We start from the raw sequence: 11,991 nt of genomic DNA, 5'->3' as shown, positions 1-11,991 counted from the left end.
TGATGCAGTTTGATTGAAGCGGAGTAAATTGATCATGGCTTGGTCTCCAAGTAGAGGTAGTGTTTACTTTAATTTCGGTTATTTATCGGGTGGCTACGTGTTGGCGACAAAAACAAGGGTAAAGACAGCATTAGTATTGGCGACAAAAACAAGGGCAAAGGCAGGCTAAGTCTTAGCGTCAAAGGCTATGCTGCTGAGATTAGAGTTTTATATTTGCTTATCAACTGGGGCAGAGTGCTATATTTATGGGTTGGCTAACTTACACACATACAGTTGTCGGATGTCACAGTATGCGTAGAGATCTTATTATTCCCGTTACTAAAAGAGTCATAGGGTATACTATTTCGTTGAAAAGTTATTGACGGGTAAAAGGAAGCGGCTCCGACCATATAAAGTATATATATTCTTGATCAGGATCAATAGCCCAGTCGATCTGGCCCTGTCCGTCCGTCTGTTGGTATGATTGTCTCTAAAGTCGGGAAACTCGACTATAGCATCCTCTCTTGTTTTTCATTGTTAACTCGCGATTCCGACGGCCACACCCAACAAAACGAGTTGCGCTGAGATGATAAACGCGATATATAAAAGAGTTTTTATATGGAGACTTTGAACGAATGTGTTAATTGGTTCCTGCGAAAGAGATTTTGCATCGATGCGATATGTACAAGATAGGAAAGCGAATGATCATGCGAGAGTACTAGAAGGAGCCCGAGAGCGGGGAGCTCGGTTATCGGAGATATTGCTGCACCGCAAAGTGTAACTGTCTCCAAAGCTGGCATCCTTACAAATAATAAATTCAGAGGAATTGCTGGCGGCTTCCATTGGAAGCATGGCTTTCAACAGAATTCCTTACATATTTTTCACTGCCCGCTTCATCAATTCTGTTGGTGTACTCAGCACAGCAAATAAAATCCATCTCTTCATAATGACGGCTGCCGTTGTAACTGATGGTGCTTTTCGTAGTGCAGCTGTCCGCGTCGTCATCCGCAACTGCCTCGTTTTCCCGTTCGTCGAACATTTCGGCAAGAATGTGTTCCGGCAGCAAAGTCAACAAGCAAGGCAGGTTTGAAATGCCAAATAACTGGACCGTAGAATCATCAAACAATAGCACATTAGGTACTTCTAGTGCCCAAATGCACTCGGTCAGCTGACCATATTGATGGGCCATAAATATGCGCTGATGCTGGTGCTTTGGATTTTGACGGGGATGTGGGTGTTCACGCTGCGCAGCCTGCTGGAGCAAGGGCTGTTGCATTGTCTGTCCCGGCATCGGCGGTTGCTTTTGGGCATCATGCCGCTTAGTGGCCCCCGGCCCACTTGTCCCACTTGCCCACCCTTTGAAGGTGGCTGTGACATGGCGTAAGGTGATTTAACCATTCTACCGGTTTCTACTTGTGAAAATGGGATTTCTGTTGCGGCGGTGATTGCTGAACCTCTCCTTGTTGTTGCGATTGCTGCTGCTGGGCCGGCATGTCGCGCATCCTATTCTGCTGTCCTGGTCCCGAGGAGCTCATTCCGATGTCCTGCGATATATGCTTTGTCCCACCGATTTCCAGTGTGCCACTGGCACCCTGTCTTTGACCCTGGCTGCCCTGAAAAATTTTGGATTGCGGTAGCGTGCTAGTGGGTTGACCAATTTTGATGGGTCCGTGGGGTGGCCCCATTGGCAGCCCTGTGGCGCCATATTCCTAGTGACATGCGCCTGAAAAAATAAACACCGATTAGCAACTCTCTTTTCTAACAATTTCAAAGCTATAGCATAGTCGCCATACGAAATTTCTAGTGGGCGCATGGTTTTCACCACAGTGTCCCTTAGACATGATCGTAGATGCTGCGCCTTTTTTATGTTGGTGAGGTCAGGATGGCTTCCCAGTTAGAATAGCTTTTGTGTTTGTTTAAGGTAGCGCGCCCAAATTTGTAACAGGTGTAAACACACGGAATTGTCCGATCATCATTTATAACTCAATGCGCCAGGCGACGCACCCACCGCACATCAGTCAGCCGTTAATATTACTTAATCATCTTTTAATAGCCACCACCACCACTTATATTAAAGGTTGGCCTACATCGAATTTCGAAAGCTCAAGAGGGGGCACCGACGGAGCAATGCCTTTGCGACGCGCTCTTTAAAATCTCTCCCCGAATGAAGAATTTAAGCATTGCAGGAATATGTTGAGACAATAATTTTTCATTACCAATTTTTGAAGCTAGAGAGGGAAGCTAAGATAACGAAAATATTGGTGCACAGCTGATGTGCCGCAAAGTTTAACTGTCGCGAAAGTTGGTTTCTTAACAAAGAACAAATGTAGGAATTGCTGGCTGCTGCGTGACTCCGACAGTCTATTATATTTAAAAGATAATATTCCGTAGGAGTCATGCAACTCATAGCTATATATAGAATAGTTAGTTAGATCTACAATGGTGTATGATAAGGGTTATGTTGTTTCTAGTGAGTATGCTTGGAACAGAGAAGTTTAGCCGACTAAACAAGTCGGAGCTATCAACTTCACCACGTATAAGCTTACAAAAAAATAAAGATTGTTCCAAGCATCGTTTAACGGTTAGCTAGGGAAGGTAAATTAATTAAAAGTAGTCTACTGGAATAATTTAATTTACAATTTAAGCGCCGCAAGGCTACAGTAAGAAGTTAGCAAATTCAATGCGGTCTGAGTGAACAACGTATTAGTGACCAGATGAGCACCAAGATCATGAACTCGTTTTATTCTATCCAAAGAGCAACCACTTAGAGCGTAAGTCGTCTGTATTGTGTTGACACGACAAAAGGTCTTAACTGGAAAGCAAAATATGAAGATGGTTACTTGCGAAACTAAATTTGCTCCGATGAAAACGATGTCGATATCACGACTCAAACTACAGGCAACCGTACTGGGAATAAGGCTGATGGACACCGTGAAACATTCGCACGGTGTGGCTATCAGCCATTGATTACTTTGGACCCAAACCTATGAGAAGTGATAACATTTTCAAAAAGCTTATGAAGATCATAAAGCATTGAGCTTTCGTTTAAATTGAGACCAAATATTAGATTCGTCTTTGATAGGGCGTAGGAGTATGGCTGTTCGGAACGAGGTAACGTAGAACACTTTGTTTAAATACACTTGCCAAATATACGGGCTGATCCGTTGTTATCGTAGTAATTTCAAAAAATTGCGAGGAAAGGTAAGAAATTTTTGTGTTGTAGTGTTTAGGAAATTATAAAACTGTTTTGAATCCTGTGCGAACTGGAACGTACAACGCGTTTTTGAATCGGGTTATATAACTCTTGTAATACTAAGCATTAATAACGGTAAAATTTAACCGAGCACTTTAGTATTTAGAAAGGATAAAATGAGAACCGGTATTTTTAAATTTTGTATAAAGCCCAGACTTTACGTTTCTTAGATGTGTCAGCTCTTTATTAAGTCAAGGAGGTTTGTTTGAGATCGACGGATAGTACATCGGAACACAGGAGCTAAAAAATAATTTAATTGTGGTATAAAAAATATTTATGGCATTCGCCATTATGTTGCAGGAGTAAAGATCGGGCCAATTAAAGCCATATATACAATTTTTTAGCCCTATTCGTTTAGACCAAATTCGTTTGGTTGACTTTCGTTGACTGATTTCTCTTTTATTAGATATCTATGTCCATTGTCGCATTAAAAGTAGGATGAGTAAGAGGTTGAGTAAGAGGTGCTACTCTCGACAGAAACACATTTTCAGGATTTTTAACAAGACATAGATCCAAAAATCGACCAAGAGAGTTTCGTATAAAATTAACTTGAGACAACCATAAGTCAAGCAAACCGTCAATTAAGTCATGTTGTGAAATAAGGAGGAGGATATTCAACTTTTTTTCTGGGGATCACATTGTGCGAGGTATATTAAAATATATCAGACAGTCTATTAGAGACGGTTTGGATAGCGGCCAAAAAATTTAGATATTCTGGGAATTCGGAAGATGGCGGAATATAAGACCACGTAATATAAACAGATCGAGTAACGTTTTTACAAGTAAGACACACTGGACGTGACAGTTATAGGTGGTTTCAGGCTTTAGAGGAGGCGTAAGAAAAGTGACAAACAATAAAACGAAGAAAATTCAAAACATTTTTCAAATGTGTAAGAGTGGCAGTTAAGGGAGGTTTGTGGGCGTTAGCATATCGATAGAAATCGAAACAGCTCTGATCTCTCTTTCCACTTATGGAATTGGATATGAATGTATGGCTTTTATTTTTTTAATTTTCAATTAATTAATTTTAGGGAGCTAAAAACCCCTTTGTCACCTTGGTCGCTATTAATTCAGCCCTTGCAGGCGCGCCGGCTAACAAAAGTTAGCTGTAACAAAACAATAATACAAATAAAAAATTATCAATATAACAATTATGAGATCATTATCATCTCCTGGCTCAAGGGGGACCGTATGATGAGTTCCTTCGGCTGTCTCCTGTGGAGCCTTCTTGGTGGGCGAGCTCTGGACAGTGCCGTGTCTAGGCGACTTCTGTGGCGCTCTAGCCTGTCGTGGTACCGGCTGATGAGCATGTTTATTGCCTGGAAGACAGTGGTTAGCTTGAGGTTTGCTAGTTTCAAGCCAAGCCCAAAATATGACTGCTGCTGCACGTATACGCACTCTCATCGCACTCACTTGCTTCGAGAAGTTGAGTCTCCGATCCAAGATTACACCAAAATATTTGGCTGAATTGGACTGGGGGACAGGGGTGCCATCGATGAGCACAGCCTGTGTTATTTACCTTTTCAGCGTGTAGCACACATTCGCAGATTTGTCACCATTGATGCCAATGTTCCAGCGTTTTGCCCATTCCGCAAATGTTGATGCGGAGTCCTGGATGCCGTCAGCAGCATCGTGCTCGCAGCGGGACCTGTAGGTGACACACACGTCGTCAGCAAATGTGGCCAACATTGATGTCCCGGGTAGGCTAACATCTGGCCGAGGCATGTCGTAGCTATACAGGCAGTAAAACAGCGGGCCAAGTACACTTCTCTGTGGTACTCCGGCTGCCACATTATGCTCATTTGACAGGGCCGAGTGGAATTAAGTTCGAGTTCCCGCGTATTACGCACGTCTTTTTTTCCTGCGCTGCGCGATTTTTTCGACATATACGAGTCCGGTCAGCCGTTAATTGCTAAAAAAAACCTGCAAATCCACACTAGGGTTTGTGCCGCGGTTCTGAGCGTCACGGTGTCGATTCGGAATTCACGAGTGATCCAGTAAATTGGCAATTAATCAGATCAGCTGCATCAGATAAGACAGCTGATAGATTTGCCAACCCTTCGCGGTGGACGAGCTGGTAAGTCTGGCGTTGCCAGATCAGCGGTGCGATCATCATTCGGCCGCGCGCTCGTAGGGCGCGAAATTCGAATTCAAATTCAAGTTTGAATTAATTAATTTGAACTAAAATTTCGAAATCGATATCAAGAACTGCAACTAGTTCTAATTCCCACGGAGCAAGCAGGCCCCCGCCGCCGAAAACTAGCGACTGCAGTGCAGCTGTGGATGTGGAGACTCTGGCCCCTACAGCCTCCATGACTGCCACAAGCCAGAAGACGATGGACTTCATCAACGTGCTGGCACAAAGGGCGGGAGCGAAGTCCCCATCAGGATCGCCGCATCGCCAAGCCCCCTGTCAACTGGTGTAGTGACTCATTGCACCAGCTTCGGACGGAATGCCTCAAGGCGAAGAGACAAGCGCAGCGATCTACAGGGAAACCACCACGCCCAGTGCATTGAGTTATATAAAGCGAAGCGAACTGAGCTTAAGAACGGCGTATCAGCAGCAAAAGCGAATGCATTTAAGCACCTGATTGCTAGCGTAGACGACGACCCCTGGGGTCTCGCCTACAAAATCGTAACGAAAAAACTCAATTCCGCTGGTGCAGGATCTCCGCAGGACCCAGCCGCCCTGGCTAACATCGTGTCGGAACTATTTCCAAGCCAACACACGTTATGGCAACCCGCTGTTGACCCCCCCGCCTCTGACTTCCCGTGCATCACGACATGCGAAGTCGTCGAAGCAGCAAAGAGGATCAGATCTAACAAAACTCTGGGCATTGATGGTATCCCGGGCGTGATCGTCAAAGCAGCCGCCACCTCAAGACCTGAGGTCTTCAGGGATACATTCCAACAATGTCTGTTAGACGGAGTCTTCCCCAAGCGCTGGAAAAAGATGAAGCTGGGGGCAAGGGGCCGGCAAATGAACCTCGCAGTTACCGACCGTTGTGTCTGTTGGACATTGTTAGCAAGCTCTTTGAGCGCATACTCTACGCGCGCATAGAGCTAATAACTGAAAGTCCCACAGGCCTTCAGAGCCAACAGTACGGCTTCCGGAAGGGGAAAAGTACGCTCGACGCTCTCAAAGCAGTAACAGTCGCTGCCAGGAAAGCACTCGACAGTAACCGTTGGTTAGGCGGCAGTAAGGAGTACTGTGCCATCATTACGCTAGACGTCAAGAACGCATTCAATACAGCGAGATGGCCCAATATCCTCGGCGCAATGCGCAACTTGGGCATTTCCGACTATATACGAGGTGTAATTGGGAACTACTTCAGGGACCGTGTGTTATGGTACGAAACAGAAGCTGGTCCAAGAAGCCACCAAGTCTCCGCAGGTGTTCCCCAAGGGTCGGTAATAGGACCGATCTTGGAACATTATGTACGATGGAATACTGAGCATTAGCAAGCCCAGAGGTGTTTAGCTGCACTGCTTCGCCGACGACGTTGCGGTAACAGCGGTCGCCAAGACAATACCGGAGCTCCAGGAAAAATGTAACGAGGCAATCAGGGCGGTCATAGAATGGCTCGAGAAAGTAGGACTTAGAATAGCTGCGCATAAGACCGAAGTAGTCCTGTTGAGCAGCAGAAAGTCCGTTGAGTGCATGCGTGTTGAAGTCAAAGGAGTCGAAATCGCCTCAGCAGAAACGCTGAAATACCTTGGGGTTCTAATAGACCGAAGGCTCTCGTTCAAGGCTCACGCAATGTATGCCAGCAAAAAAGCGGCAATGACAGCAGAAGCCTTGGCGAGAATCATGCCCAACGTGGGAGGACCCAGATTGCCGGCTAGGAGACTATTAGTGGCGGTTTCAAAGGCAACGCTGCCTTTGGAGCGCTTATCTGGAGCTACGTTACCACCAAAAAAACCTATCTAGATAGCAGATCCTTCTGCACTGCACCAGGTTCGTCGAGGAGAGGGCGCAACTCGTGGCGCTCGCTGGGTCACCTCTCAGCCCGAGAGGCCTGGTTGCCGCTATGATGGCGGACAAAACCGTTTGGGACGTGGCTCACGTTATCATCGTCACCATGATGAAGCGTGTCCGTTAGGACGAGTTGGCCAATCGGAGGCAATCGGAACTTTAGATAAGGAGTACTCCCGTATTCTGGCGTGGCAATAACTCTACGACTGTATGCTCAGTTGGTCGTAAAAGGCGCTGCAGTGCATCGCAAAAGAAGATGGAGTGCGACTTGGCACCACATCCTGCCAAGCCCACTTAAAGCCACCAAACCGGTCACACCTACACTTCGGAACAACTTTTAAATTTTTTCTCATTTCATTTCCTTATATACCTCCTTATTAGTTCTCTTTCTTGTATTCTCCGAGTCACATCCGGTGTCTCACAAGGAAGCCACCTTAGTGCGCTCCCTTTTTATATATTAACGCGTTCCCTTAGGAATAAAAAATTCTCGTGTAAGCAGACTACGTGTGTGCGCAGACGATGTTAAATTGTGCCTTCAGTATAAGAACATTTCTTGACATTTGGACTTACCATCCGATCTATATTGCTTTCAAATATGGTGCCGTGATAGCGTACTAAACTTGGCTCCCAATACCCAATACGCGACTTACACTCTAAGTGGTGCTCTGTGGACAAAATAAAGCGGGCTTATGATCTTGGTGTTCTTCTGAACCCTAAACATACATTTTCATATCATATTTCTTCTATTGTCAATAGGGTCAAGGGTGTGCTTGGTTTTATAAAAGGGTGGTCTAAGGAATTTGATGATCCAGACATGACTAAAACCCTTTGCATTTCGCAGGTCCGTCCGATTCTGCGGTCACTCGAACCGCATTAAATTGGTTTAATAAACTTCTAACTGTTGGCCTTACGGCGCCTAAATTGGGATGCTCACCTTATATTTGCTTCATATTCCAGTAGACTAATGTTAAGTAATCAACCTTCAACCTTAGCTAACCGTAGAACGATACTTGGAACAGTCTTTACTTGTAAGCTTATTCGTGGTGAAGTTGATTGTCCTGGATTAGTCGGTTGGTTAGTCGGCTAAACTGTTCCAAGTCGATTTACTAGAAACTATCGCTTCTATCTACTCGCGTATCAAGCCGGCAGCGATCCTCGATCCTCCACATCGGCTGAGCGAGATGTGTGGACCACCAAGTCAACATAAACAGCTTCGCCAACCCAAATCAGACCTCTGGCAGCAGCAAAGTGCAAGCGTTTCACAAAACACCCTAATTAAGCTAAAAAAAAATTGTGATTTCAAGCCTGGTTTCAGACTCAAATGGGTACAGAGCTATAACGAAAATGCGTACCTTAAAAAAGTACCATTTCATACCTGGCAAAAAGGGGAAAGATTATTCCGCATAATAATCCGAGGCACTCAGCACTCTGTTTCTGATGATGACATTAAGGAAAGCCTTACCTCGCTGGGCCACGTTGTGCGTTTAATCAATAGACCTAGAAGTCGTTTCAAGAAAACAAAGCTCCTCAACCAAGTCTTTGTTGAATTTGGTCCCGTTTCCAACTATAAGAAAATACATGAGCATAAGACACTCTGTCGCCAAGGGATTCGCGTCGCATTTTGTGTGGAAGAAAAGTATGACGTGCAATGCCATCGGTACCAATCCTTTAATCACACAAAAAATAACTGACATAAAGAAGTTCTCTGTGTTAGATGTGGTCACCAGCATGTCATTCACGGAACTCCAACTGTGGCTGTAATTATACAGCAAGCTACACGCGTTTCTTGTCTACCAGCAGATAGTTAGTCGACGTAGAGGTGATACATCCCATCGTAGCCCTCCTCTACAACCAACTATTGCGTCCGCTGCTCTAAGAGGCAACAATAGCAATGGACAAGTCGCCTTGAATTGCAAGAATTTCCTCCACTAAAAAGTAGGAGCCGGAAGCAGAACCAGAAAAGACAGCAATGGTATCGCAACCAGCAGACGCAACTAACAAGCAATGGCAGCGACAAGAACAAATGTTCAGATAGCATATCTTATGAAAAAATGTCGGCCCTTGTGACACAGCTTAACAATTATGTCCATTATGACTCTCATCACTGACCTCATATCTCAACATGCGCCAGAAACATGAGCAAGTAATCTCTGGCCTTCTCGCCGTTCATCAAATCTAACCATGGCCATACCCATGCATGGGTAATATTGGACTCAAAATTGGACTCAAAATCGGACTGTGGAACGCAAATAGACTGGCCAATAAGGCTCTGGAGCTGGATCTGTATGTTCATATCATCACATTGATATTATGTTGACATATGACATTCACCAATCAAACCATCCAGCTGGTCGCCACCGTGGTGTTTTTGCAGTTCTCATAAAGTCTTGCCTCAAATATTATAAATTTTTGACAATGCATTGTCAACTTGCACACATACAGTATTAGTAGAAGAGCTGTTCGCTGTAACGCTCTCCGCTCTCTCTCTCTCTCGAACAAAAATTCGAGAGAGCCTGGAGCCACCTCTAGAGCCACGCCAAAAAAAATCGTGTGTCAAAAAATCGTTTGGCGTTACGCATCTTGTTGTTCCAGTGTCTTTGAACAAGATGTGTACCGCCATACGATTTTTTTACCTTTGTTTAAAAGAATGGCTAAGTACCGTTGCCAAAAAAGGCATACTGCGCAGATGGCATACAGTATGGAAATCAATGAATTGCTTTATTTTTTTGGTGTTTTATGAAATAATTGAATTGGCCGGCTTTGGGTGACCCAAATATGTACGTCATTACCTTCGGTCATTAAATTATAATTATATTATATAATTATATAATTTACACAATGTATTATTTATGTACAAATCACGTCGGGATCAAAAAATATTTAGCTAATAAGCTTTATTATTAGCTAAGTCGACAGCAGACACTACGTATGATTTCTTAACAGCTAGCATACTTGTCGGCGAATTTGTTCGCAGCCAAATAATTTGTCGCTATAAAAATAAATTATAATAATAATTTCACAAAAGATGGCTTTTAATTGAAAATTACGAGTCTCTACTAGAGAGAGAGAGATAGATGCTGATGGGGCTGATATGCATAGATAACAAAGATATATATTTTACAAATAGCTTTAGGAATTGCTGGCGGCGGCAAGACCAAACAGTTATTTTTAGAAGTTCTCAAGAACTATAAAAGCTAGATTGTTGAGATTATGCACGCAGCTTCCAGAGACATGTTGGCACACACAATCTAAAGCCCATAAACCGCCAAAAACTGCTACGCTCACACTTTCGCAAATCTTCGCTCCGGGATTACTCTTAAACGGCCCGGATTATGTCCGATGACCCAAGTTGGGAGAGGATTAGGAATATGGCGAGGACCATGATTAAATGCAAATCATAGCTTAATCGGAGCCATACCGACTATTAAATGTGTGAGTGAAATTATTAAAAATAGAGAGTATAAAAGTTTAGTTCCACGTTAAGGTATTTATTATACCCGTTACTCGTAGAGTAAGCGGGTATATAATAGAATCGTTGAATGGTATGTAACAGGCAGAAGGAAGCGTTTCCGACTATATTCTTGATCGGGATCAATAGCCGAGTCGATATGGCCATGTTCATCTGTCCGTATTAACGTCTCAACTCAGGAACTATAAAAGCTAGAACGTTAAGATACAACATACAGATTCTAGAGACAAAGACGCAGCGCAAGTTTGTTGACCCATGTTGCCACGCCCACTCTAACGCCAACAAAGCGCACAAAACTACCACGCCCACACTTTTGATAAAATTTAATTAGTCTTGTAAATTTCTATTGATATCTTTTTTGCCATGCCCACTCTAACGCCCTAAAACCGTCCAAAACTTTTTCATCCACATTTATAAACCATTTTTAAATTTTTTTCCCATTTTATTCCCCAATATCTATCTATATCTATATATCTATATCTATCCCAGAAAAATTAAGAAATTTCGCGTTCGCATTCTTACTAGCTGAGTAATAGGTATCTGAAAGTCGGGGAACTCGAATATAGCATTCTCTTTTGTTTTTTTTTTCAATTTTTCCTAGAATAACCGGGGTGCCGATATAAAGGGCCCCGCCGAATATTACATTGAAAGTCGCAAAATAAATATTCCGTTACGGCAGAATGCGTATATTTCGCCGCTGAAAATTAAGCTATATTTTGGAAACTTACTTGTCCGCTACACCAGTGAGTCACCATCTGCCCCGAGGCGAATCCGATGCCGACGGTGAGTCTGAACAGGTGAGCGCGCGGAGGACCGCGTTCCTCGGATCAGGAGCCTTCAAGGACCATTGATTCCCGTAGATTCCTTGGACAGTCCGAAGACGTCGACCGCCACGATTGTTTACAAAGGCCGTCAACCGCTGGTGCTAGGATATATTATTCAATTAGGCTGTTTTTGTGTAAATAATTCTGTAACACTTACCTGAATTTGTCACCCAATTCGGAGTCAATCGCGAGTCTGAATTGTCGTAGTCGTGCCGTTTAACTTTGGGTCGCGAAAAAGCTAGTAAGCCTGGCAGGGAAACATCACACATCTACATTTAGATGCACATCCCTTTTAATCCCTTGGAGCTCCTCAGTTTTAGGTAACCCTACGTGTGTGAATACGTCAATAGTAGTGCCATCTCTATAAGCACCGCCAATTGCGGGCCAAGTTTCCGCAGTGGATTGTAGCCCAGAACTTTAAGATTTCTATCGAGTTGCTAAAAAAGTTTTTGCCACGCTCTTACGCCCAAAAACTGCTACTCTCACATTT

Source organism: Drosophila simulans, unplaced genomic scaffold (assembly GCF_016746395.2).
Source record: "Drosophila simulans strain w501 unplaced genomic scaffold, Prin_Dsim_3.1 Segkk87_quiver_pilon, whole genome shotgun sequence".
Lineage (NCBI taxonomy): Eukaryota > Metazoa > Arthropoda > Insecta > Diptera > Drosophilidae > Drosophila > Drosophila simulans.
The sequence above is the reverse complement of the archived record's forward strand: the minus strand, read 5'-3'. Positions refer to the sequence as shown.